Below are 23222 nucleotides of genomic sequence, written 5' to 3'. Positions count from 1 at the left end.
TTGTCCTTTAGGGTACTTCAAGCTTACTGAATTTCAGCGTTCACTGTGATGTCCTTGAAGCACTACATCAAGATTCTGCTTCCAACAGCCGCAGGCATATAGCTTTCCCTCTCAAATGCAGAAATTATATTCAAATAGATTATAGTGGCTGCCAAACTAGAGGAATTGCGCATTTCGCACGCATTTGTATAGGGAAATCAGAGCTGGCTCCATGCTCAAGTTTTTTTATCGAGATATGCGCTTTTGCTTACTACGACGTCCAGCGCAAATTTCTCCGGACTGCGTTGCTCCAATAAAAACAGAAATTGCTATATAATTATGTGTTAGTCACTGTACATTTGCAAAAGCCGTCGACCGGCTTTACGCGTGCAGGTATAGCTTTCCTTTTTTTCTTAATGTAGGCACGGCGAACGCCAGTAGGGCAATGTACAGACAATGCACTCTCGCTTGTAAATATGGTGGGGAAGAAGGGAGGGGGGTGGGTGGCTGTGGTGGAGGACGTATTCCGTTCTTTCTATATAGGCTAAGAGAACTATAACGCAAAGAAATGTAAGTAAAGCACGGACGTCAACCAGACGAGCGTCCGGTTTGCTACCCTACACTCTGAGGAAGGGAAAGGAGTAACAACAAAAGAGGGGGAGGGTGAACACTACATATATGCTGGAGGATGCACAGGAGCACTAAGACCGGCTCCTCAGTCCGGCACACTTCAAGAACTCGACTTCTGCACGCATAGCTTTTTGCAGGTGTAACGCACGCGACCATGGTCCGAGCATCAAAGTGGTTTCGAGTCCAGCACAGACGAAGAGTGGTGGATGGCGTAGACATTGTCTGCACACATCGTGTCTACGCAACGCAGACAACGAACCTTGCTTGCACAGCGAGCGCGCTTGTGGGGCCGCACAGCGCGGAGGAGCTTGGCGCGAGAGAGGCGCCGGGTAGCCTACCGACCGACACTTGCATAACACGCGCGCGTGCTCGTGTATGTGCGTGCGCAAGGCCGGCGCGTAATAATTAAAAAACCTGGCTTGGCCCGACTTGGGGACGGGACTGTAAAAAACGCGTATATGCAAATGCGCGCGTACGGCCGCCGTCGGTTTAGACAGCTTTGTGTGTCTACGCAGACAGGCTGTCTCGTCCGCCCGCGTGTAAGGCGAGTGTGTACACGTGGAGTCTGCATGCATCTGTCGGCGTGGGCCGACCGACGATGCCGATGGTCTGCGAGGAGGCAACGTTGTCATATGCGGGTCTTCCGCCTTGCCGCAGTAAATGTGTGCACCGTTTTCAATGTGTGCACCGTTTGCGAACAAACCTTTCACTCGTCCTCGTACGTGTGAATGGCCCACGTTCTGTCGGTGCATTGACCTCGGCTACACCGATAAATCTTCTCGTTACAAACTCGCCGGGTACCGAACCCGCGACCTCGCGCTCAGCAGCGCAGAGTACGTAGCCACTGAGACAATGCGGCGGGTATGATGGCTTCCCCGCCTAACTCACAATAGCTTCCTCACGCTTGCTTTGCATTCCGCAAGGCTGTACGTTTCTTCAGTGATGCAGAATAAAAAAAAGCTGATGCTGCTCTTTTCCTTTTTTGTTTCTTTCTGAGGAAATCAGCACTGCAGAACCAGAAGGAAAAGCTAGGCAGAGGGGGAAATGTAAATTAGGTTTCAGGTGGCTGTTATCTAAATAGGTACCCCGTCCAGTGTGCGGGCTGCTTATCCTAAGTCTCCCGCTGGGTCTTTCGCCACCTGTGAAAAAAGGCTTCTCCTCGCTTCGCTCGCACGAGCTCTGCTAGTGGTGTGCACACCGCCTTTTTGAGCTCCCGCCTCCGAGAAAGCCGTGTCGGTCACGTCCGTGCCCTGACTGAAGATAGTGGGCGTCTTTAGAAAGAAAGAAGCATAGCTGTAAAAATGTTCACGGCGTTCCGTGCTGACCGAGGTGTTTGATGCTCACGCAATGACTTGCGTTATGTTGGTTGCGTATGCTTTGTTGTCTCTGTTATTTTTAACCTTCGCGTATTGTTGCTCGGTAGGGAGGAAAAGCGATTCGGGGTCACGTGCGCGAAATTTTCGGGTCTCAAGCGAATACTTCTTGTAAGTGTGGATATCGAGTTGCACGTCGCGGGATATTGCGAAACTACAAGCTTGCTTTTGCTGGATGTTTCCGGACATACGCATTTAAAAGGATAAACCAGTGCAAGACCCAGTGGTGTGATGCTTGAATTGCGTCACCCTCTGCGATTGTGTTTTGCGATATAACGTGATTTATCTGGTCTATTGTGACAGGGTTATAGGCTCGATGGCGCTGGCGGTTCCCACACGGGTGCGTTTGTATAAATTACTTGCACAAGAGGTCCATATAGGGCATGCATTGGCGAATGGAGCAATTACAATGGGACTACAATTATACTCGATCTAACGAAACTCGATTTTACGAAATTCCCGATCTAAAGAAGAAATTTCCATCCCTTGCCAAGCACCCCTAAGGTTCAGTGTTGTTATTAACCCGAATTAATTAAACTAGCTTGCGTTAAAACCGATTTAACGAAGCTTTTCCAGAAATAAATGAGTAAAAAAAGCTGTGATTTCTTTCTAATTTCGACAAAGACAGTTTTTTCTTCGAGCGTGCTTTCTAATGCTATCGGGTTAAAACATCTAGGCACCCTAGTCATGGCCCTAGCTTTATTTTGACGAAGCTGCACGCCGCTCCCGTGCACGGAACAACGGACTCAGCAGTCGCTAGCGTTCTCACGTACCAGATTGCGCTAGGGGTGGTGGTATTTGGCCCCCCTTGCGGAAATTTCACACGCGCAGGCATGGGTTAACGGCAAATACCATGCCGAGGTACCTTTTGGGTGTCGCGTTGCAATTTCAGATTTCGAAGGACTGAAAAATTCCTTACTCGATTTTCCAAACTTCCCTATTTAACGAAAAAATTCGAACGTAGTCACCAATTCATTAAATTGGGTTTCAGCTGTATGACTAAAAATTGTGTACATTAGTAAGGATAATATGTTGCTTTCCTTCTTCTTCTTGTCATAATTATTTATTATTATTATTATTATTATTATTATTATTATTATTATTATTATTATTATTATTATTATTATTATTATTATTGTTGTTGTTGTTGTTGTTGTTGTTTGTGATAACGGTGGCAATGGCACAGAGCTTCGCTTAGGGTGTCTTTCTGGAACGACCTTAAACGTACAATGGGAAAAGACATATTAGATTCATAAACCTGTCGTAAGCTAGAATTTAGTTTTTCATAAGAACCGCCCGCAAACGGATGCTTCGTACTTCCGAGGGGCGTGAGAAGAAGCTTGTCCAGCTTCACTGTCTTTGGTATATCAGATGCTCAAATTATGATACACCTGCAGAGCCTTTTTCTTTTCTTTCTTTTCTTTGTCTTCACGGCAGTCACTCTGAGGCAGCCCTCTTTCGTTTCGTATGTAGTAGTTTATCCCAACAAAAGATGATACGAACATTTTGAGTCACAATGACTGGACAACAGCACCAGCCGACAACACAGGCAAAGAATTGACCATTCCATTCCCGTCACGTTCTCACAAAAATATCCGAATCTATACGGCCTCACTAACGTATTGCTACTTCGACCAATAAAAATAATAAAACAATAAGGTTATACAGTTACTGAATGAGGTATGTGGTTTCACTTCAATGCGCATGTCTTATATCCCACCGAACAGGCATAAAGGAGCGCGAGAAAGCTGAGCTGACATCGCCAACTCTCTTCCTTAAAGTGAAGTTTATTTGTACAGAAATACTTTAACCAAGATAGTTGAAATACATACTAGTGAATATTGCGTCTTTGTTTCCTACACTAGCTATTGCGACAAGCTGGTATATTTAACGGTATGTCTTAGTCCAGAAACCTTACCATGTTTCGCAGGTTACATAGTTCTTGTGTACCTCTGCATTAAATACAAATAATAATGTAAAGGAATTCCTAAAGCAGGCGGCATATTATTATGGCAATATCGGGAATACCATTCTATCACATCTTGAAGAACGGCGTGCGCCATGGCTTCAGAAGCTGCTCTTCTCCACTGGTGTCGACTGGTTCAGTCAATTATTTCGCTTAATTCTCCCTAATAGAGAGTTCTAGCACATCCAGTAATCGAGTAAATGCAAGTGAACTGGGCGTTTTACCGGATGAGTGGAGGCACAAACATGAACGGCCTGCACGGTGGAGCCACCTGGTGACGCAGTGCTCAACTAGACAAGCACAGCTAATATTGCACTACAGCCACGTGTATTCTACTTGTTTGCCGGTCAAAAATTTCGGGCGCGACGCAGACATTGCGCTAGCTCGAACAGCGAATACGTGTTTGGTCATGTCCCACACACATGCTACGGAAACACGTTTCGATATTTATATGTTTCCTGCAACCTGTACTGGCTGATTCCTTGAGGAAATATTTAATAAGAAATATTTTTTTTGCATTGCTGCCATAATCATCTTTCTTTCTTTTTCAAACGATTTTTAAATCACATGCAAGACAGTCGTGTCAACTGAGATCTTGTCAGGCCGGGGAACAAATTGACCGTTGTCGTCCACGAAACGTGGTCGCTGGCGGTCTCTAACACCGCAGCAATAACTAAAGCCACTGTACTTAGTTGTCGCTGTACTTAGTTCTGATCAGATTGCTGGTGGGCCATGGTGAGTTCCATTCATTTAACTTTTACTTAAGTTGAGTGTTCGAAAAACATGGAAAGGCCTTTGCGCGAAGAAGCACCAAAAATTACCGTGATGCGTTCGTCAACCCACTAAGACACTTGTATTTCAGATTGATTACTTCTAGCCGTTATGGATCTCAAGGCTTTGATCTTTTGTAGTGCATTATTTGGGTAGCTTTTGGTGTTGATGGCTCTTAAGCCCTGTACTTCCATTCATCTGTTTTCTTCCTAAGCTATGTGAAGCACTCTCTCTTGCCATTTCTTTATGTGCAAGGTGCAAGTATGTTTGAAATAAATAAATGAGAATAAATGAAAAGAAAAAACATGCCGTTGTTCTGTTGGCTCTCACGCCTTGCAGACAAGCGCCGATGATCTGTGCCCTAATAGCCCTGCGGAGCAATAGATGAAAGACGCGCCTGGGCTGAAATTGAACGAAATCCTTATTCAGGCGGACGTGCGCCTTTACAACGAACGCCTCTACAGCGAAATGTCCTGTATAATAAAGGATCGATTATGCGGCGGATGAATTCCTATGTTTATTGCGTATTGCGAACGCCTTTACAACGAATTCGCCTGCACAACGAAAGAACTTTGCGTCCCCCGAAAGCTAATCGTTGGCTCTACAACGAACGGCACCGTAGCGGTTCCGCCGGTACTCTCCGCAGTCGTCACCGAAGTGCGGTCTATACTCTAGCGCTTACGGCAGCGCGCTAACTACGCACTTGACGGGCGTGAGTCCGACGTCCCAGTTAGTCCTGTGGCATTATTTCAGGAATCGCTTGTAGCGCATCAGCGGCCACGACGGCTGTCGAATACGTCACATTTAACGACGACGGGACGATGTAATCGTAACTGACTGCCGACGACGTTTTCAACGCCACTTGTGTGTTGGAAAAGACGCGACCTATCTACGAAGGCAACAGTGACGAACATCCTGCAAACGAACCATGAACTTAGGCGCAAAGAATATGCGATAGCAATATTCGACGACGATCCGCGGCTTTACCCGTCGTCGCTTTTCGCCTGTCGCTGCTGAGCGTACTGTGAACCTCTCTACACTAAGGTTGTCAAGTGCTGTGGCATTCTGTCAGACAAACTGTGAGCATAAATGATTAGCCGTTTGTTTCTCCGAGTCTCTCGCGAATGTGCGTTAATGGTGTTCTTTTATCGAACTCACGTGATTAGCCTGCTCTGTTGTTAGCGGTACGGTGCGCTAGTTTTACAAGGAAGTGACCTGCCCTCAGGAAGGATTTTGTGCAGGTCCCGAGCACTTCCGTTATACGCGCGTTTGATTTAATCGGCTTTCTTTTTTTTCTTTCTTTGCATTCTTACGCAGAGTTCAGTGCGCTGCTCACTGGTCGCGGTTCGTACCCCACCGTGGCTACGACCGTCGCGGCTGTCGGCTACCTGACGTACATCAAGAAGGACCTTCACATCGGCGTCTACCACAACAGGTGCAATGCGTTTGGCGACTTCCGCCGTTGCTCTTTGCTTTGTGTGTCCCTGCCATCTTTTCAGCTTCATCTTAGAACACCGCAGCGGTCCCATCAATAATCTGACAGGCGTGGACGTCTTGACCTAAGCTGTTGCGAAAGATAGATAGACGAATAAAAGGCAGGCAGCTTACCCAGGACTTCGTTTGGACCTTACAGTGAGGAAGAGGAAGACAGAGAGACTGATGAAAAGGAAGGAGAAAAGGATTTATAAAGAAAAATATGCCTTAAATGGAAGTATATTTGGTTGCCTTTCTTGGACGGATGCGTAGGGGGAAAGAGTGAAAAAAAGAGTTTAAGCACTGCGAAGACAGCAAAAAACAGATGCTGTCTGGGAATAATAACACGCTGTGTTATACGTTGCTGTCGTGTTAGCCGTGAACCTGAAGAAGTGCAGCAGCGCATTGTGAACAAACTGGTAGCGCACTAACTAAAATAAATCGCTTCACTAAATTCTGATACGATGCTATCGTAGCGATGATGTGCTTCCCTGCAGCGCCTTCTGGCCAAGAGAGAGAGAGCGAGAGAAGGGAAGAAGGAAAGGCAGGGAGGTTAACCAGACTGAGTCCAGTTTGCTACCCTACACGTGGGGAGGGGAATGGGGAGTGAAAGAGAGAGAGAGAGAACTTAGGTGTAGGATGTCTATAGTCGGGCACTCAAGTCTGTTGCCTTCAGGTAGTGAAAAAGCGCTCGAACTGCTTTCTGCGCTAATGAACTGTGAGGCCAGGCTCCCAAGATCTTCGAGGTGACTGATGGTCTCTTCACACTTGCACTTAGCGTACATTGGTGAATCCGCCATTCCAATACGATAGCTGTAGGAGTTGGTGAATGCTACTCCTACCCACAGCCGACACAGCAGTGTGGCGTCACGTCGTGGAAGATTCGCTGGTAATTTAAGTTTCAGTGATGGGTCGAGGCTGTATAAACGACACTTAGAGTTCTGTGGTGTATGCCAGTAACTTAACGTGATGGTACGAGCGAGACTACGAAGCTCTCTTGCAGGGTCGACTCTGGATAAAGGTATAAGGAGTGTCGGTGAGCCAGCCTGGGCACGTCGGGCAGCGTCATCGGCGAGGTGATTACCAACGATGCCACAATGTCCGGGCAGCCACTGAAATATGATATCATGTCCTCGTTCAGAAGCGCAATGGCAGGTTTCGTTGATTTGTGACACCAGCTGTTCATAATTGCCACGTCGTAAACTTCGCAAGCTCTGGAGGGCTGCTTTCGAGTCACAAAATATTGCCCATTTATTGGGCGATTCTTTTTCAACCCAACAGTTTCCTCCAAAGCGTATGAATTCGACGCAGAAATCGCAAGCCACGTTGAAGCGGGCTATGAACGATGCACGGAATATTCTCGTACAGTCGTGCAAACGAAGCCGTCGTAACCACTGGCCTCGACGTGCTGCCATCCCTTCGACCTACCCGATTCTTGGCCAATCCCCCAGAATGGGTACGTGCCAGTATATCCCATGGATCTAAATATACATCTAAGCTATTCTGGTGACCTTCGCTGTTCTATACAGAGTGTATAATTGTGCCTTTACGGCATTTCCTCAATTACGCATAATCTGGCTGTTGTTTCCAGTGTAATTATTGCTTTACTTGCGCAAAATTCTAAAGTAGTCTGGAAGAGCGAACTGCTTCCTTGCTGCAAGATGGCGACTGGATCAATTTATAACTTTGGGGAGTTTCTGAACGAGCCAACTGGAGATCTCGTCCTCACGTGTGTGGTGCCAGACACAACGTGTTCCGACCAAGTATGAAATTGCGTTATCCGGCGTGGTGGTAGGGTCCCCTGGGTTGCATTGAATACGTTTGTACTGTCCAGGCCATCGACATCGAAGCTGATGCTGGCCAGAGACTGTGCCAGTATCACAGGTTTGGGAAAGCATGACGTACATATGGCGACAGTTGTAGCTGCAGTCGGAGTCGACATGTCCTCACCGGCAGTTGTGACGTAGATGGACCGTCGCACAACTGTGACGAAGGGCAAACACGCAAAAATATTTTGTCGTTTAGCATGATATACGAATAGTCACAAATGGGAAAAGTCTGCACTGAGGGACCGGAGAGAAAGAGGTAGTAGGACCAGAACAAGTCAGAGAGAGAGAGAGAGAGAGACATCGCACATGTATACATGCGCCCATCCACCTTTACGTTGAAAATATCGTCGTCCCGGCAACGCCAAGCTGCCAAGCTTCGGCGGAGTCTAGACGGAATTGGTATGCAATGCAAAGAGGCCAGGCGGTCGTGCTTCGCGCGGTTACAGTCGGCTGCCGTCCATCGTGTTGATGACTCGTTTCACACAGACAACGTGACGTCTCTTGCAGACACACGCGCGGAGATTTCTTTGTTGTTTTTCATTTACCTATATCTGCGCTTCACGGCAGAAATTATGCCTGCGTGCCGTCTTCATGAGCTGACCGGCTAGAATAGAGTAAGAGAATGCGTACTTCGAAAAAAAAAGACAAAAAAAGAACACCTCTGATGGCTGATTCGAGACATAGCCACTCGTTTTGCTCTTCGCCTGCCGTCCGTGATATTAACTGTGAGTATTCATTTGTCCGCACGGGTCGTTACGAACCACCTCTCCCGATACCAAATGGTCGGTGAATGCGAGCCTAGGTCCCCGAGTCTGTCCCGACCGATCTGGCTATCGCAATATTGCGCGGCGTAGCGAGATCGAATGCAGACAGCGAGCTGCTCCAATAAACCGGACGACTCGGTGATGGCTTTCGATCCAAGCAGGCTGGTTGGCGCGGTGTTGGGGCGCATAACGTCGTTAACTGGGCCGGGGTCCTTAAGAGCAGAGGGTGTGGGCACCTATAACGATCGGCGTCGGGTTGAAGGAAGCCTCGGCAACCGTCTCCGAGACATCAGAATCGATATTGCTCCCGCATTTCTTTTCTTGTGACCACGCTCCATATATGTAGCGCTGTCGGGAACGGAACCTTGACGAGCAAGCTTTCGGTCATCGGTGATATTATGAAAGGCAGGCTTGCAAATATGGCTAGAGAAGGACCACACAAACGTCGACGATCAACTCAAAGGTCTTTCTCCTTGCGTCCGTGTTTTCACGTCTGCCTTTCCGCACCATGAGTTCCTGCGAACTTGATGAAATTTCAATCGTTTTAAGTTTACATTGCTTCGTCCTGTATAAGGGGCGTTGTCTTCAACTTTGCATATTGGTACGCGGGAGGTTATGACTTCAGGAAAGTCCGGGGACCGTGAGGTCACGAACACCATCCAGTAGCGGTCGTTATGACTTTATGCCGAAGGAAATATAAAACATAAAGGAAAGAAATATGCACCTCAGGCTTTTCAAACTTAAGACCGCCACTTCAGGAAGTCAACGCTCATTCATGCTGCGCCTTTAAGTGCTACTTTCTTTGCTGTTATTATTATTCTGATTAGCCAACTTCGGGCATTGTTTGTTGCCCTGACGGAGGCGATTTGCCCTTGTCTAGAGGTTTGCTTCAGGTGGAGGCTTCTCTACTTCGTTCTCTCTTTAACAACAAAAAAAAAGTTAACTTGGAACTCAATATAATCTCGCAGTAGGCCTTCAACTCTGCGTGTAAGTCGTCAGTGAAAACCTGCAAAATATGACGAGCGTTTTTGTATATTTTCTTTGTCTTCCCAGCAATTAGGCGAAATTCTATGGCTGTCAAACGGCTGTTCAGTCGCACGACTTGTTACCGTCATCTTTTCGGACAAACGTCGAATCGATCGTAATCTGTAAAAAGGACGCACTGAGACGAAGGAGAAGCGCACGCCACTCGATTATCTTGTTTCGTAGAGCGTACGTAGCAGACCATGACATTAAAGAGACGCCAAAAATACACGCATACAAAAGGTGTGAAAGCCTTTGCCTTTGTGACGGTTCGAAAAAAAAAAAAAAGAACTTTGCACGAGAAAAATAATAGAGCAAGGTAGCCCGTCGTGCTGCATCTTGGCTCGTTTGTTTCCTTACCGCATATTTCGGAAAAGCTTCCCGTTACCCGTGGTATTCGAGAGATCGTACGCTTCCAATGTTTACCTTTCTCTGCTTCGGTTAGAAAACCAGGCTTCTGCTTAATGGAAGCTGCGCTATCGCATAAAACGATTGCAAAAAACACGTAGATATTACTCCAGCTCACATATAATCTTTGTTGCTTATCCTGCGAAGCGCAAAATCTGGACAGCTTTGTGTTTGTTACCCTACGTCTGCGGCGCCCTTCCATATACAGCTTTAGTGCGAAGTTTGCAGACTGACTGGAGAAAACGTCAGTTTCTTTCATATTGTACTAAAAGGAAAACTCCCGAGCCGTCAGGAAGAAGGGCACAATTGTTTCTTTACGATCCCGTGTTTACTGCTATGGCCAACCCCAACCTGAGATACCCGCTGACCCTGCGGGGATAGCGAGCCAAGTCTGAGGCGAAATGGAAAACGGATTTTTCTATGGTGTCTGGAGTCTCTTCTTTCAGTTATCGTAGTAGGCGAATAACAATAAACGTAGGCAGGGTATATATAACACGCAAGTACTCGCACGCAGACACATACATATATACAGAGAGAGAGAGAGAGGAGTGGGGTCTAATGGGAACTTCGAAGGTATACTTGGGGTACGACAAATACGGAACTCAGGCTATATGGCAGCCTATGCGTTTCACAGCACGACGTGCGTACCTTCCGGCGACAGTTTTCTTAATGCGTCAAGACGCACAGGAACGTGCAGAAAAAAAAAAGAAAAAAAAAAGAAATAACGAGTAAAAATTACTTTCAAGTTGTCTACCTAGTAGGGACGTGATAATACCCAGAGTTTTGAATACGAATAGATCAGTATTTGCTATTTGATTCGTAATCATTTCGAAAATTCACTGCCCACAATTGTCAAATGTATTTTTTGCCAATATTTAAGAGGTAATAACGCTTATTGGAGTTACAAGGTAGGGAGAATGATGGTAACGATGACAGTTACGAACGATTCCGCTGCAAAAGAGCACGCGCTTGCCGCGCAGGGGCACCAGTTATTTTAAATCCGTATTATTGGTAACCGTGTCATTATTAAGGCCTATATAGCTACGACACTTGGTCAAATGACTTAGTGATGATGGCGCAATGATGTGTCTTTTTATTATCAATAAATTCATAGGGTTAACGCTTAGGGCGCATTAAAATGTACGTTGCTGAAGAAAACGGCGGCGATTCTGTACGAGGCGTTTAAGCGATGCTATGTGTATTGCGGTGTGACGACCTATTCGACTTGAGAGCCACCAATCGGAAGTTTCGAAAAAATTAACCTATTAGACACACAAACTCATTGCACACTCTTGAACATGTTGCATGGCGAAGAACGAACACGTCCGTAACGAAAACACATATCGTGCCTACTTAACTTTCATTAACCGCCAGACATCATTATATCATCGATGTCGCCGTCAGACTGGACATTCGTTCTTCGATGACACACGATCTCCTTACCGCTTAACCGCTTCTTGCATACATCTTTCCGTATCCCAGTCATGTGGTTGTCGAGTGCTTCGCAATTAAACTTTATTTGAATATGGGCTTTTCGCTTCTTAAGTGGCTGTACCATAGAATAACCTTCAACTCTGAAGCGCTAATTGGAATTTCATCACATAGCCTACACGCTGTCACATTAAAGTGGCTGGCGTTCATTATGCATGGTAATCTTCCCTACATAGCCGGAACGCATACTTACAACGTTTCGTGCGGATTATCACATGAAGTTTTCTTAATAAGAACTATTAGAAAACTCCTGGGGCTGAATTTCTAAACTTTCTTTCCTAAGTTGCCCTTGGCCGTCCCAGCATGTTCATCATTGCAATTGGCTGTCGTCTGCTTTTACGAGCAGTTCTACCCTAATAACATTTGCGCGCAAACGGCTCAATTGAGCAACTGCTGTCCGATGTCGGTAATCGCAAGGCTTCAATAACACGCTAATTAAAGATGAAGCATGAATTGATCGTACGTGAGAGGTGTTTCTCGAATAAGTGACCTGGTTGTATCCCCTGTGAAATCTCCTTGTAAAACAAATTGTCATACCATTTCCGTGAAATCTTACGCTCTCGTTGAAGTGGCCCATCACGCGGGCATGTGACGTGTTTGCCGCGAACATTCACAATTCAGTACGTATACCGCGTAGACACGTTTCGGATTTCTCTTCCAAGAAGAAACGACAGTACCTGACTGTGACAGACCCGCGTCCACTATTTGCATACTCGAGGTCTCAAGGTTTAAGGAGCGAACGGAACTTAAGAACACGACGTAAGTTTTGGTTACTTGCTCTGTTTCCGCTTTAAACTATGAATATATTTGAACGCTTGCTCAGCTGTGCACGTTTATTCTTGTTGCATGGTTCTTCTCTGTTTCTTTCTTTATTCCCCCCTTTCTCCCCCATCGGCTTTACGGTTGTATTTACGATCACACAGAGGGTGCTTTCCTTATGAACATATATATAGCTTCTTAATGCTCATTTCTCTAACGTAGATGCCATTCATTGTATATACATATGCAATGGCCTTCAACGTTTATGCTTGAAAACATGTTGTTGGTACGTGACTACGAGAATACTTGGGGACTGCTTGAAAAGACGGAACAAAATTAGACAACACGATTGCAGCTCAGACTCCAATTTATGGCACCCTACTGTGTAAACCCACACCGGCGTGCGCGTTCACATAATCACTGGAAATAGTTTACCCCAGCATATTAGATATCGGGGAAAAAAAACAGTACCGTTAAACACTGTTTCAGACACCTTCTTTGCGCTCTCCTTGCTCAAGAAGTAAAAAGAAGACAGTAGTCCATCGTGGTGTTTGGCAATTCGACGTCCCGAAATTAGCTTCAGAACTTTTATTTTTAACTGCCCCAGGAAATAAAGTAAGCTAAGCCCAAAGCTGGAGTAGTTTCCTTGGAAAATTCATTAGGGCTGAAAGCCATTCGGTAGCGTATATATATATATATATAGAAGCTGCCGAAGGTAGCGAAGGTTGTGGGATCATTCCCCACCTGCGGCAGGTTGTTTTTCAAGTTGTTTTTTTCATCCACTTTCATTTCCATTACATTATCGTTTCTTTATTTCATTTAGTAAGCAAAAGTAATTTCCCCTATGTTGTCCTTGGTGACAGTGTTTATTGTGGGCTTCTTATGATATGAATAATAAAGATCGGGCCCCTCGGTTAACTCCCTTTCTTTTCGTTTATATATATATATATATATATATATATATATATATATATATATATATATATATATATATATATATATATATATAACTTTATTTGACAGGAAGAGATCTTAAGGAGGAGGGCTGGTCGGAGCGCCCAGTCCAGGGCCCCACTGACCTCTGCGGCCTGCCTGACCTGGCTAATTATGGGACTTTTGTCCTGCCAAGTTTTTCCCGAGCTGTGCCTCCCACTACTCTATTGTGTCATTGCTATGTGGCCTATGATTGCGCTTAGTGCACTCCCAGGTTGCATGTATTAGGGTGGGTAATGCGCCGCACCAAGGGCAGTTGGCCCTAAAGCGAGTGGGATACATAGACAAAGAGAAAAATGGAGGGAATCTAACAGTTGCGCGAGACACGTCGTCGTGATCTTGCCCGTAGAATGCTTTTTCGGATAGATGACGCCGAGAAATATCCCAGGGCACCACCTCAGACTTGTGGGAAATTTCTAGCTAGGAGAAATCTAGCTAGGAAAACATAAAGATAAAAAGCTAAATCTAAATCTAGCTAGGAAAACGTAACGTAGCTAACACTCAACAATCTAGCTTCCCTACTGTTCTAAACAGAACAACCACAACATGAAGCCTAGAGAGTCAAAGTAAGAACCAAGCACTCACCGCAGACACAGCACTCCCTCGCAAAGCCCATCTCACGGCTGTCAGCTGACGGAAACGGCCGCCTCCTTGCGCGAGGGCTTACACACACACACACACACACACACACACACACACACACACACACACACACACACACACACACACACACACACACACGCACACACGCACACACACACACGCACGCACACACACACACACGCACACGCACACACGCACGCACGCACGCACACACATACGCACGCACACGCACACACACGCACACACAGGTTTACGGAGCACGCCGCCGTCCGACTGTCTTCACAGAACTCGGGGCTTACTTCAAGGACGGTGCGTGGGAAGGGGTCTCCCTCGATGTTCCCGCGGCCCTTCCCCGCTCGCGGCAGACGAGGGCGGCGGCCGCGGGTGCAGGCACAAAGCCTGCTTCGTCGAACTAGGCTCCAGCGACGGAGAGTTGAGGACGCGCGTATTGTTCTCGACACACAGTCGACTTAGTCACGCCGTGGCTAGAGATGTGCGGCAACGCCCCAGGAAAAGTTGACGCCCGCGGTAGCAACTGACTGGCAAAACTTGCACGTCAGCGGGCAATAGGTAAGTGGACCCGTACCTATACACATAACACCTGCAAAACTCGCGACAGTGCGAAATTGTGCAAAACAATCATGCGGCCTTACAATCGCGATGCTCCGAATGAAGTCCAAGGGCGATAACATCGTCCCCGTGTGCCGTATGCTGTATGTGCGAGTGACATCGTGCGAGGGTGAGGCGACGGTAGAGGCTCAATCTCGCAGGCGTAAGGGGGGGAATGCGGGGAGCAAGCGTGCAGTCTTCCGTCACGCGCAAGGCACCGCGGGGGGCATTCTACCCTGGCGGCTGCGGCTAATGGCGCGGTCGCGCGTGCTTTACCTTGAAACCGATCTGCGATGGGGACAGATTGCGAGCGCTGATAGCTTCGTGTGCGCTGTCTTTTGGCCGCGTAGTTCTCGTTGAAGTGAGAGCCAGCACGAAGGTCGATTTGCTCGCTGCTGCTGCCGCGCTTCCTCACTCCAGCGGCTTCACGGTGCTTTTGTGCCGTTATCGAGGGAGGTGCGATCACGTCTGCATTTGCGCGCTTGACACGATGCTTGCTAATGTAGTTACTAATCTAACCTTGAAAAGTTTATACAGCCGATAAAATTGCCATCCTTACCTCAGAAAGCTGTTTAGTAATTTTGCTATCGCAATCGATACATCGCCTTTCGGGCGGAACTGCGACTTCTCTTTCTTTTGATACCGGCTTCGTAAACCCCAGCGATTGAGCTCCCTTGCGCTCTGTAGTTCCGACTTACCGATGTTTTATTGAATCTCAAGAATTGGTTCCGTTTTTACATGTCTTTTTGTGTGTGCATGCATGTGCTTAGCACGTCCTCACGCTCCAATCTGTGTCCTCGCTCACATAGTTCTTCTTTCCCCCCCATTTCGCTGCGTTCATGTTCGTGTGCTTCATTCGTCACGCCTTCTAGACTCCGTGAATATATGTTAGCGCGGAAGAGAAAAAAGATATGTTAGCGCGAAAGAGAAAGAGGACAGGACACATGCGCTTACCACAGCGCACGTGTTTTGGCGCTTTCTGTTTCATTTCACTATTCATTTCAATTCAGAAATCTAGTAACAACTCGCCCAAACAACCACTTTCCAACCTTCTCGCGTGTGCCCCGCATCAACATTCGTTACTAGGACAGTACGCTGGCAAGGACCTTTGGGCGAATGCACCTGGAAAAGCCCAAGTCTCCAAGCTCATCATGGACGAAAGCTCCTACAACTACATCAAGGACTTCCTCACGGACAGGACCGCCGAGCTACGAGCAGGCGACCTACAGACGCAAGAGAAGAAGCTCTGGAGCACCGGCACACCGCAGGGATCTGTCATTTCGCCGACGCTATTCAACCTGGTAATGACCGGAGTGGCCGAGAAGCTCGCGGACATCGAAGACGTCAGGCACACCATCTACGCGTACGATATCGCGCATTGGGTGACCGGTGGCAGTGATGCTTACATCGATGGCACGCTGCAAGTCGACGAACACGACCCGCCTTTTACAACTCTTTCGGGATACACAACACGCTCGAAGAAATAGCCGAAGCGCAACGGACCTCTCAACTGGAGTAGCTGTTCACGACCGAAGCCGGGATGAAGATACTGGACGACCTGGCAATAGGACGCTCGAGCGAGGCGGAGATGAAGCTCCCCGTCACCGAAGAGATCCGACGCCAGACAGGAATCGACCCCATACCCTAGAACATGAATCAAGAGTTCAACAAGGTAACAAGAGCGGCGAGTGCTAAGGCTCTCATCGACCTGCACCCCAACGACGATCACGCTCGGTACGTGGACGCGGCCGAATACCAACGGAATGCCTTCGCAGCGGTCGTCATAGAGGCGTCAACCGGCGCCACGAGGACGGCAGCGAGCGTGAGAAGCGCCGGAGCGGAACAAGCGGAGGAGGTAGCCATCGCCCTGGCCATCGCCGACGCAGACTGCCACACGGTGCTGAGTGACTCAAGGCAGGCGGTGCAAAACTTCGCCAAAGGCCAAAACTTCGCCAACGGCCGACGCGTACTGCGAGCCGCCACACTGCAAGACAGAAAAGCAAGACAAATGGTTCCCGGCGCCCGCGGCTGACGCATCAGAACGCAAATGAGACGGCACACGCGAGCGCTAACCAACCGCGCCCCGGCGATAGACCGTCCGACGTGGTTCGGAGCCAAGGATTGCATGGCGGACTACAACGACATCACGAAGACCTACCGCCTGGCTCGCAGGACTCTCCCACCCCCGCACCCGAGGCTGTGTCGAGCGGAGACGGTACTACTGAGACAGCTCCACACCGGATCGCTACCGAGCCCGGGACTGATGCATCGCGTGTACCCCAAAACATACCAGACAGATAAGTGCAGTCTACCGGAGGGAGACGGCAGATTACACGCACATCTTGTGGGACAGCATTAAAAATCGAGTTGAAGCAAGATCAAGAACGATCCCACCGCGGCTCGAGGCAGCCGCGAAGAGCTACGACCAAGAACAATAGCTCTGGGCCGTCCATCAGGTCCTCGGAGCGCTCGAAAGGCAGGGACCTAGCGAGCCGGCAACGGCGAGCGGAGACTTGCAACGAGTAATGGCAACGTCGTAGATGACGTAGGCCCTCGTCGGGGCGCGCGAGCGGCCAACTGCAACCACAAAAAAAGTTTGCTCCAATCCAATCCAATGGAAAAGCCGTATAATTGCTAATTACTGTCGCAATTATATTAAAGTATACCAAATGATAAAAATAAATATCTATATATACAGGCTGCAGCAATCGCACCGCTAGTTTCCGAATTATGCGACCGCACATTTTGAATGGTATGATTGTGGCGTCTCAACATCAGCACACGAGCGCGTCGCAGGCAACCTTGCACTCTCAGTTCTCGTTAGTACAGTTTCTGTAGCTCGTATCTATAGCAAACTTGCAATTTCGTGCACGCTGTGACGCGCTCGCGAACGCTTGGCACGCCTCGAGTGTAGATACCTCCAAATTCGGCGAAGTCTGCCTATATTGCTATAATGTAATGCGAGACCGATGGTGGGATCTAACCTGTCCCTTTTAGCACAGCAGCCAAATGCTATAACTATTCGCACACGATCGCAGGCATACTCCCCTCGTGCCAAAGTCACGCGTTGAAGAGCCTGGGGTGTGCGCCACGAGCCATTTTTTCGCATTTTTCCATCGTGACAGCTTGCTATTTGAAAAGCTGTTAGGCTGCTCTGCCTAGGAAGTTGGCCCACGTTTTTCGTCCGACGAATACCTACAAAGTGGGCAAATCAATAAACGCAAAAACAAAAACGTAATGGTTCGACAGTGGTTGCCGGTAGCGATTGGCTAACCTTTATGGTAATTTATTTTGTATCAGCAATAGACAGTACAGTCTGTCTTGTTTGGAAAACTCGGAACGCATTGCATCGCGATGCGGCGAGCGCTGGAGTCGCGCGGCGGCAGCAGCTCGGGCAGGCGCAAACGCTTGCGGGGCGGTGTCGTGATCAGCGTGCGTCGTCTGTTGACGACGCTGTTGATGTCGACGCCCGGAGATCGGGGCGGCCACTCTAGGAGAGTGACGGCGCGCTCTTTAAGCAATTCTTGCACAACACGAGCAGTGCCCCGGCACCTTCGAACGATGAACTTACCCTGCACATTTGAGCGATGAACTTACCTTCGAGGCGCATCAGTGGGCGTCGAACAACGCTTAGTAAAGAATACCGGCGCATTTCACGTAGTAACAATGAGGTCGGCCCACTGTCCCTGACAGTAGCACGTTTCCCGACAATGCGGCCAGCGCGCGGCCCGCAGCAGACGACGCCGTTCAAGACCCCGCCCCTGCAGCACCTGGGCCTGCGCGATCTGCTACGCTGCTGCTGCCGCCTGACTCAAGCGCTCGCCCCATCGCGATGCAATGCGCTCCGAGTTTTCCCCTGAGTGTGAAACAGAGCGTACATGTTCTTTTCAAGCGTAAATGAGATAAAGGGCTTATGCAACATGTATAACTTCATTGCGCCACTTCAGTTTTTTTGCAATTATTACGATGTAACGAGTATGCTGGAAAACAATTTACGTATATAACCTGAGAAACTATCTACGTTATATAGAATAGTATGTCGGGACACCTACCGTACCTATCGGCTCCAAGCGCAGTTACTCAATCTAAGACTGTTATTGAAACTTAAAACTTTTATTCAATGAATTGAGAGTTTGCAGGCCAAGAATTGCCCGCTACATAGGTGGAGTCCTTAGTGTGGCTACCCGCGCCCTTTGAGACTCCAGCGCCGAGCAATTGAGTAGGGCTGCCTCTCTAGCGGGGGAAGGGTTGGGGGAAAGGGGCGGATTCATCTGACATGCCCACACCATGTGAAAGTTATCGGAGACTTCCCCACAGTGAGAGCATCGCCCATCAACTTTCGGGTCAAAATGTTTTGCTATTGCAGGACATAACAGGGTGATTGTCCGCAGGCGCCGCAGGGTTCGTTTATCGGCCTTTCTCAGGCCCTTAGCAGGGACCGGGGAAAGCCGATCACGTTCGTAATAGTCTGCCAGAATTTCCCTGAACCGCAGAAGCGGTTGTCTAATCTCTGAGCAGGAAGAGTCTGGTTGAGGTGCCCGGTGGATAAGCGCTCGGGCGGCCGCGTCCGCAGCCTCGTTACCTCTAACGCCCTGGTGGCCGGAGTACAAATAATGCGTTTGGGTGAGGGGTCAGATTCCCTCACGGCTCGCTTTAAAATGCGGTAGGCTAATGGTGATACCTCGCCCGCCAGGTACTGCTCACAGGCTCTGCGCGAATCTGTGATGATTACCTTCGAATTCGAGTCCGAGGCGGCAAGTGCTATGGCAACCTCCTCGGCCTGCGCGGAGTTGAAAGCGCGGTAGGAAAGCTCGTCAACTCTTTGGTCCTGGTGAACTACGGCAGCCGTGTAGAATCCAGTGGGCGACGGCCCTGCCACATCAGCGTATTATACAACCTGCTTTAATCCATATAGGTGTTCGAGGGCCCGAGTGCGCGCCTTTCGTCTGCCTTCATGTGTCTGCGTGTCCATGTTGCGCGGGAGTCGAGGAACCCAGAGCTCGTGACGCCAGGGCTCCGGGAGCCTGCATGTCTCCGCTGGAATGCACTCGTGTTGTATGTGCAAGCGGTCTAGCAGGTGGCGCCCGCACACCGTCTGCGAGAGTCGCGTGCTTTGGTTCACAAGGTGGGCCTGCTTCAACTGCTGGTAGGAGTTAAGCACACCTAGAGCCATCAACTTAGCGTTGCAGGTAGCCACCGGGAGGTCCAAAGCTCGCTTTGTAATCTTTCTTATGATGGCGTCGATGCGTTCATCGTGTTTCTTTGTAGTGCGAAGGTAGGTTACGAGTATAGGATCCTGCTGGTTACGAAGGCATGGGCGAGCCGAAGCGCGTCTCTGCCCCGCAACCCGCCGCGTTTGTTGGAAATGCGGTGGATCATACGTCCGACCTGTTCGCCTACGCGTTTGAGTTTGTCGATAGTGGATTCCGGGCTGAGTCTGTGATGAATGAACAGACCCAGGATCCGGATTTCCTTGACCTCTCTAATAGGACCTCCCATCAGAAAGAGATGCAAACTCGTGTTGTCTTTGGGATTGGTTCTGGTGTGAAGAAGTTCCGATTTCGCCGGAGTGCATTGGAGACCACAGTGGATAGCATAGCTATCGACGATGGAGGTGGCCTGCTGGAGGTGGTCCTCCATTTCCCAACGCTCCCTTCAGTAGTCCAAACTGTTATGTCATTCGCGTAAATTGCGTGACGGATGCCTTCCACCCGGGCCAATTGTTGTGGAAGCTGCATCATGGCAATATTGAAAAGTAGTGGCGACAAGACCGCTCTCCGTGTTCCCATGGTGTATGGGCCATATTCTCCATCTTCGATCTTAAGGAGGGCCTGACGCTTTGAGAGGAAATCTCTAACGTAGACGAATGTCTTGTGCCCGTAATCTGTGGTGCTCAGATTTGCCAGGATGCTGCCGTGGCGAACGTTGCCCCCCTAAGATCGAGGGCAAGGATGGCTTTGTCGTTGAGGCGCATGGCCATGGGTCGTATTATGTCGCGATGTAGTAGGAGGAGGACGTCCTGTGCATACATATGCGGGAGGAAACCAAACATACTGTCTGCAAAGAGGCCCTTAGCTTTTATGTACGGGGAGAGGCGATCCCGATCCATCTTCTCCATAAGTTTGCCCGCACACGAAGTCAGTGAGATGGGCCTTAGGTTGTAGGTATTTACGGTCTTACCTGGCTTAGGAATGAAACTGACCAAGGAGGTCTTCCAATCGGGAGGCAGTGGACGCCCGTCCCAGATCTCATTAATGTACTCTAGCAAGTGAAGGCAGGCCGAGTCCGGAAGATTCACCAATAGTTTCACTGGTATGTGACGCCGGCCCGCAGCCGCACCTCTGCGCACCTTAGCTAAAGCCGCCCTAAGGTCCGGTAATGTAAAATAGGCATCAAGGTCTGAATTAGGCTTGCCGCGTACTCGTACTCGGTGCCAATTGGGTCCTATTTGCAATAGAGACACGTCTCACACAGCGTGTCCGCGAGTTGAGCTGTCGTGCCTTGGTACCCGTGCAAAGCCCGCAGAAGTTGTCGTTGCGTCTCCCCTCTCGTCTGAGTGGGGTCAATGAGGCTGCGAAAGAGACGCCACGTCCCTCTCGAGCTCATTTGACGCGCTGCCAAATTGCTCTTTTCCATCCAATTGGAGTCCGTGAACTGGGCAGCATACGCTGCGGCTTGCTCCGTGAGTTCGATAATGCGAGCCTTAAGCTTCCGATTCAGCTTTTGTTTCTTCCACCATTCGGTAAGGCTTCGGCGCGCCTCCCACAGGTGCATTAGGTGATTGTCCACTGCGGGAATGTCTTCGGAAGTCTGAACTCTCGTAACGCGTTGTTGCTGTATTGTGTGCAATTGCTTTGCCCACTCAGCGTAACCGCCTGAAAAGAGCGCGGGAGGTACCTCCTGCATTCTGAACTTATGCCAATCGGTCAATGTGGCCTCGCCCTACTTTTTGCGAGCTGCCTTTGCCAGAAGAGTGATCCGGAGAAGGCAGTGATCGCTACCAAGACAGTCCCCCAGGTTCTCCCAGGCGGCATCTTTAGCGTTCTTAGCGAGAGATAGGTCAGGGCATGTGTCACGCGTTAACGAATTGCCCACGTGTGTGGGCCATGCCGGATCCATGAGAAGCGTGAGACGAAATGTGGAGATTAACTCCGCCAGTTTGCGTTCTCTGGCCTTCGCAAATCGGTATCCCCAATGAAGGCTGGGAGCGTTGAAGTCCCCAACAATTACGAGAGGATCCTTGTCAGCCGATTTGAGCGCGCGGTAGAAGATTTCGTTGAAAGTTACGCGCTGCTTCTGCGGAGGGCAGTAAATATTAAGAATATGTATTGACGGGTAATGGCGCTTAAGTGGCAGGACCTTGACCATGGTGTATTCCTGTTCAATCTCCAAGTCGCGGTCGACCGGGACTGCGGTGTATGCCTTGTTCACCAGGATACGCGTTGTAAGACATCCCTGAAACGAGCTATACCCAGGGAATTTAACTTTCCCGCCGGGTTCCTCTAGAGCCAGGACCGCCGGCACGGAACCGAAGGACTGCAGGTAGAGCTGGAGGTGCGACCATTTTTTCCAGCTCCGAAAACCTCTGCAGTTCTACTGGATGATCTCGAATTTCTTTTCTACGGCTTTATTATAGGCTTTCCGCTGGGGTCGGCTAGCCATAGTGAATGTTGCTTTTAATTTTGAGGGGCATGCCCACTCCACGAAGGCGATGGCGCCTCAGAAAGAGGCACCACGACCTCCGGGGAGGCGGCAGCCGGACTGCGTTCCTGGGAGCCTATGGTCTGACGAGTGACCACCTTTCGCCTACGCGAATCCGGTCGCGGGCAACGAAAGCGAGAGCGGCTGTTCCTAAATTGGACGCTAGCCCGTTCCTGTACGGTGGACAGGACAGAGTCAATCACGGCTGGAGTTATGCTCTGCACAATGTGCGGGAGCTGCTGTTCCCAGAGTTCCCGGAAGGAAGTCCTGATGTCTGTTAAAATTTTACCTGGCATGTCCGCAATTCTGCGTTCTAAATTTTCCAAACGGTGCTCCATAATGGGCATGCGCTCGACTGTTGTGCTGTCCGAGCACTGCGAGTCGCTAGATAGTCCTAAAGTGACCGAGGCCCTGTCGTGTTGTTCTGCCACCTCAGCTTGCTGCATGGGCTCCGAAGGCCCGTCCTGTGCCCGAGGCTCCGTAAGCCTGGCCAATTTTGCTTCTAGCTCTTGTGTTTTGTTAGCAGCGGCAGACAGCCACCGGCCGCAACTCGGGTATGCAACAAGCACCGAGGCGAGGAAGATTTCTGCTAGGGCGCCGGGACTGCGATGTTCTGTGAGTAACAGAAAACGCGTACTGAGACGCTCGCCCGCGCCCGCTGCCCGGCTAATGTCATGACGGTTTGGTCTATCAAATTGTTGACGCTAGATACTGGAAAGTTCACTGGAACGGAAACTTAGTGGTAAGACGCACATTAAAGAAAGGCATGGCATATGGTCATCATTAATGCACTGGATTACGAAAAAATTGGCAGTGGTTTAGCTCAGCTACGTCAGGATATACGTAGCGT

At 49.1% G+C, this 23222-nt stretch overlaps 1 pseudogene; it reads right to left on the bottom strand.

Annotated features, from left to right (window-relative positions):
- The window catches only part of LOC126520712 (uncharacterized), a 93814-nt pseudogene extending 70996 nt beyond the window's left edge, over nt 1–22818 (bottom strand).
- Between the last annotated feature and the right edge of the window lie 404 nt (nt 22819–23222).

This window comes from Dermacentor andersoni, chromosome 3, assembly GCF_023375885.2.
Source record: "Dermacentor andersoni chromosome 3, qqDerAnde1_hic_scaffold, whole genome shotgun sequence".
Lineage (NCBI taxonomy): Eukaryota > Metazoa > Arthropoda > Arachnida > Ixodida > Ixodidae > Dermacentor > Dermacentor andersoni.
This window is presented reverse-complemented; position numbering and strand designations above follow the sequence as displayed.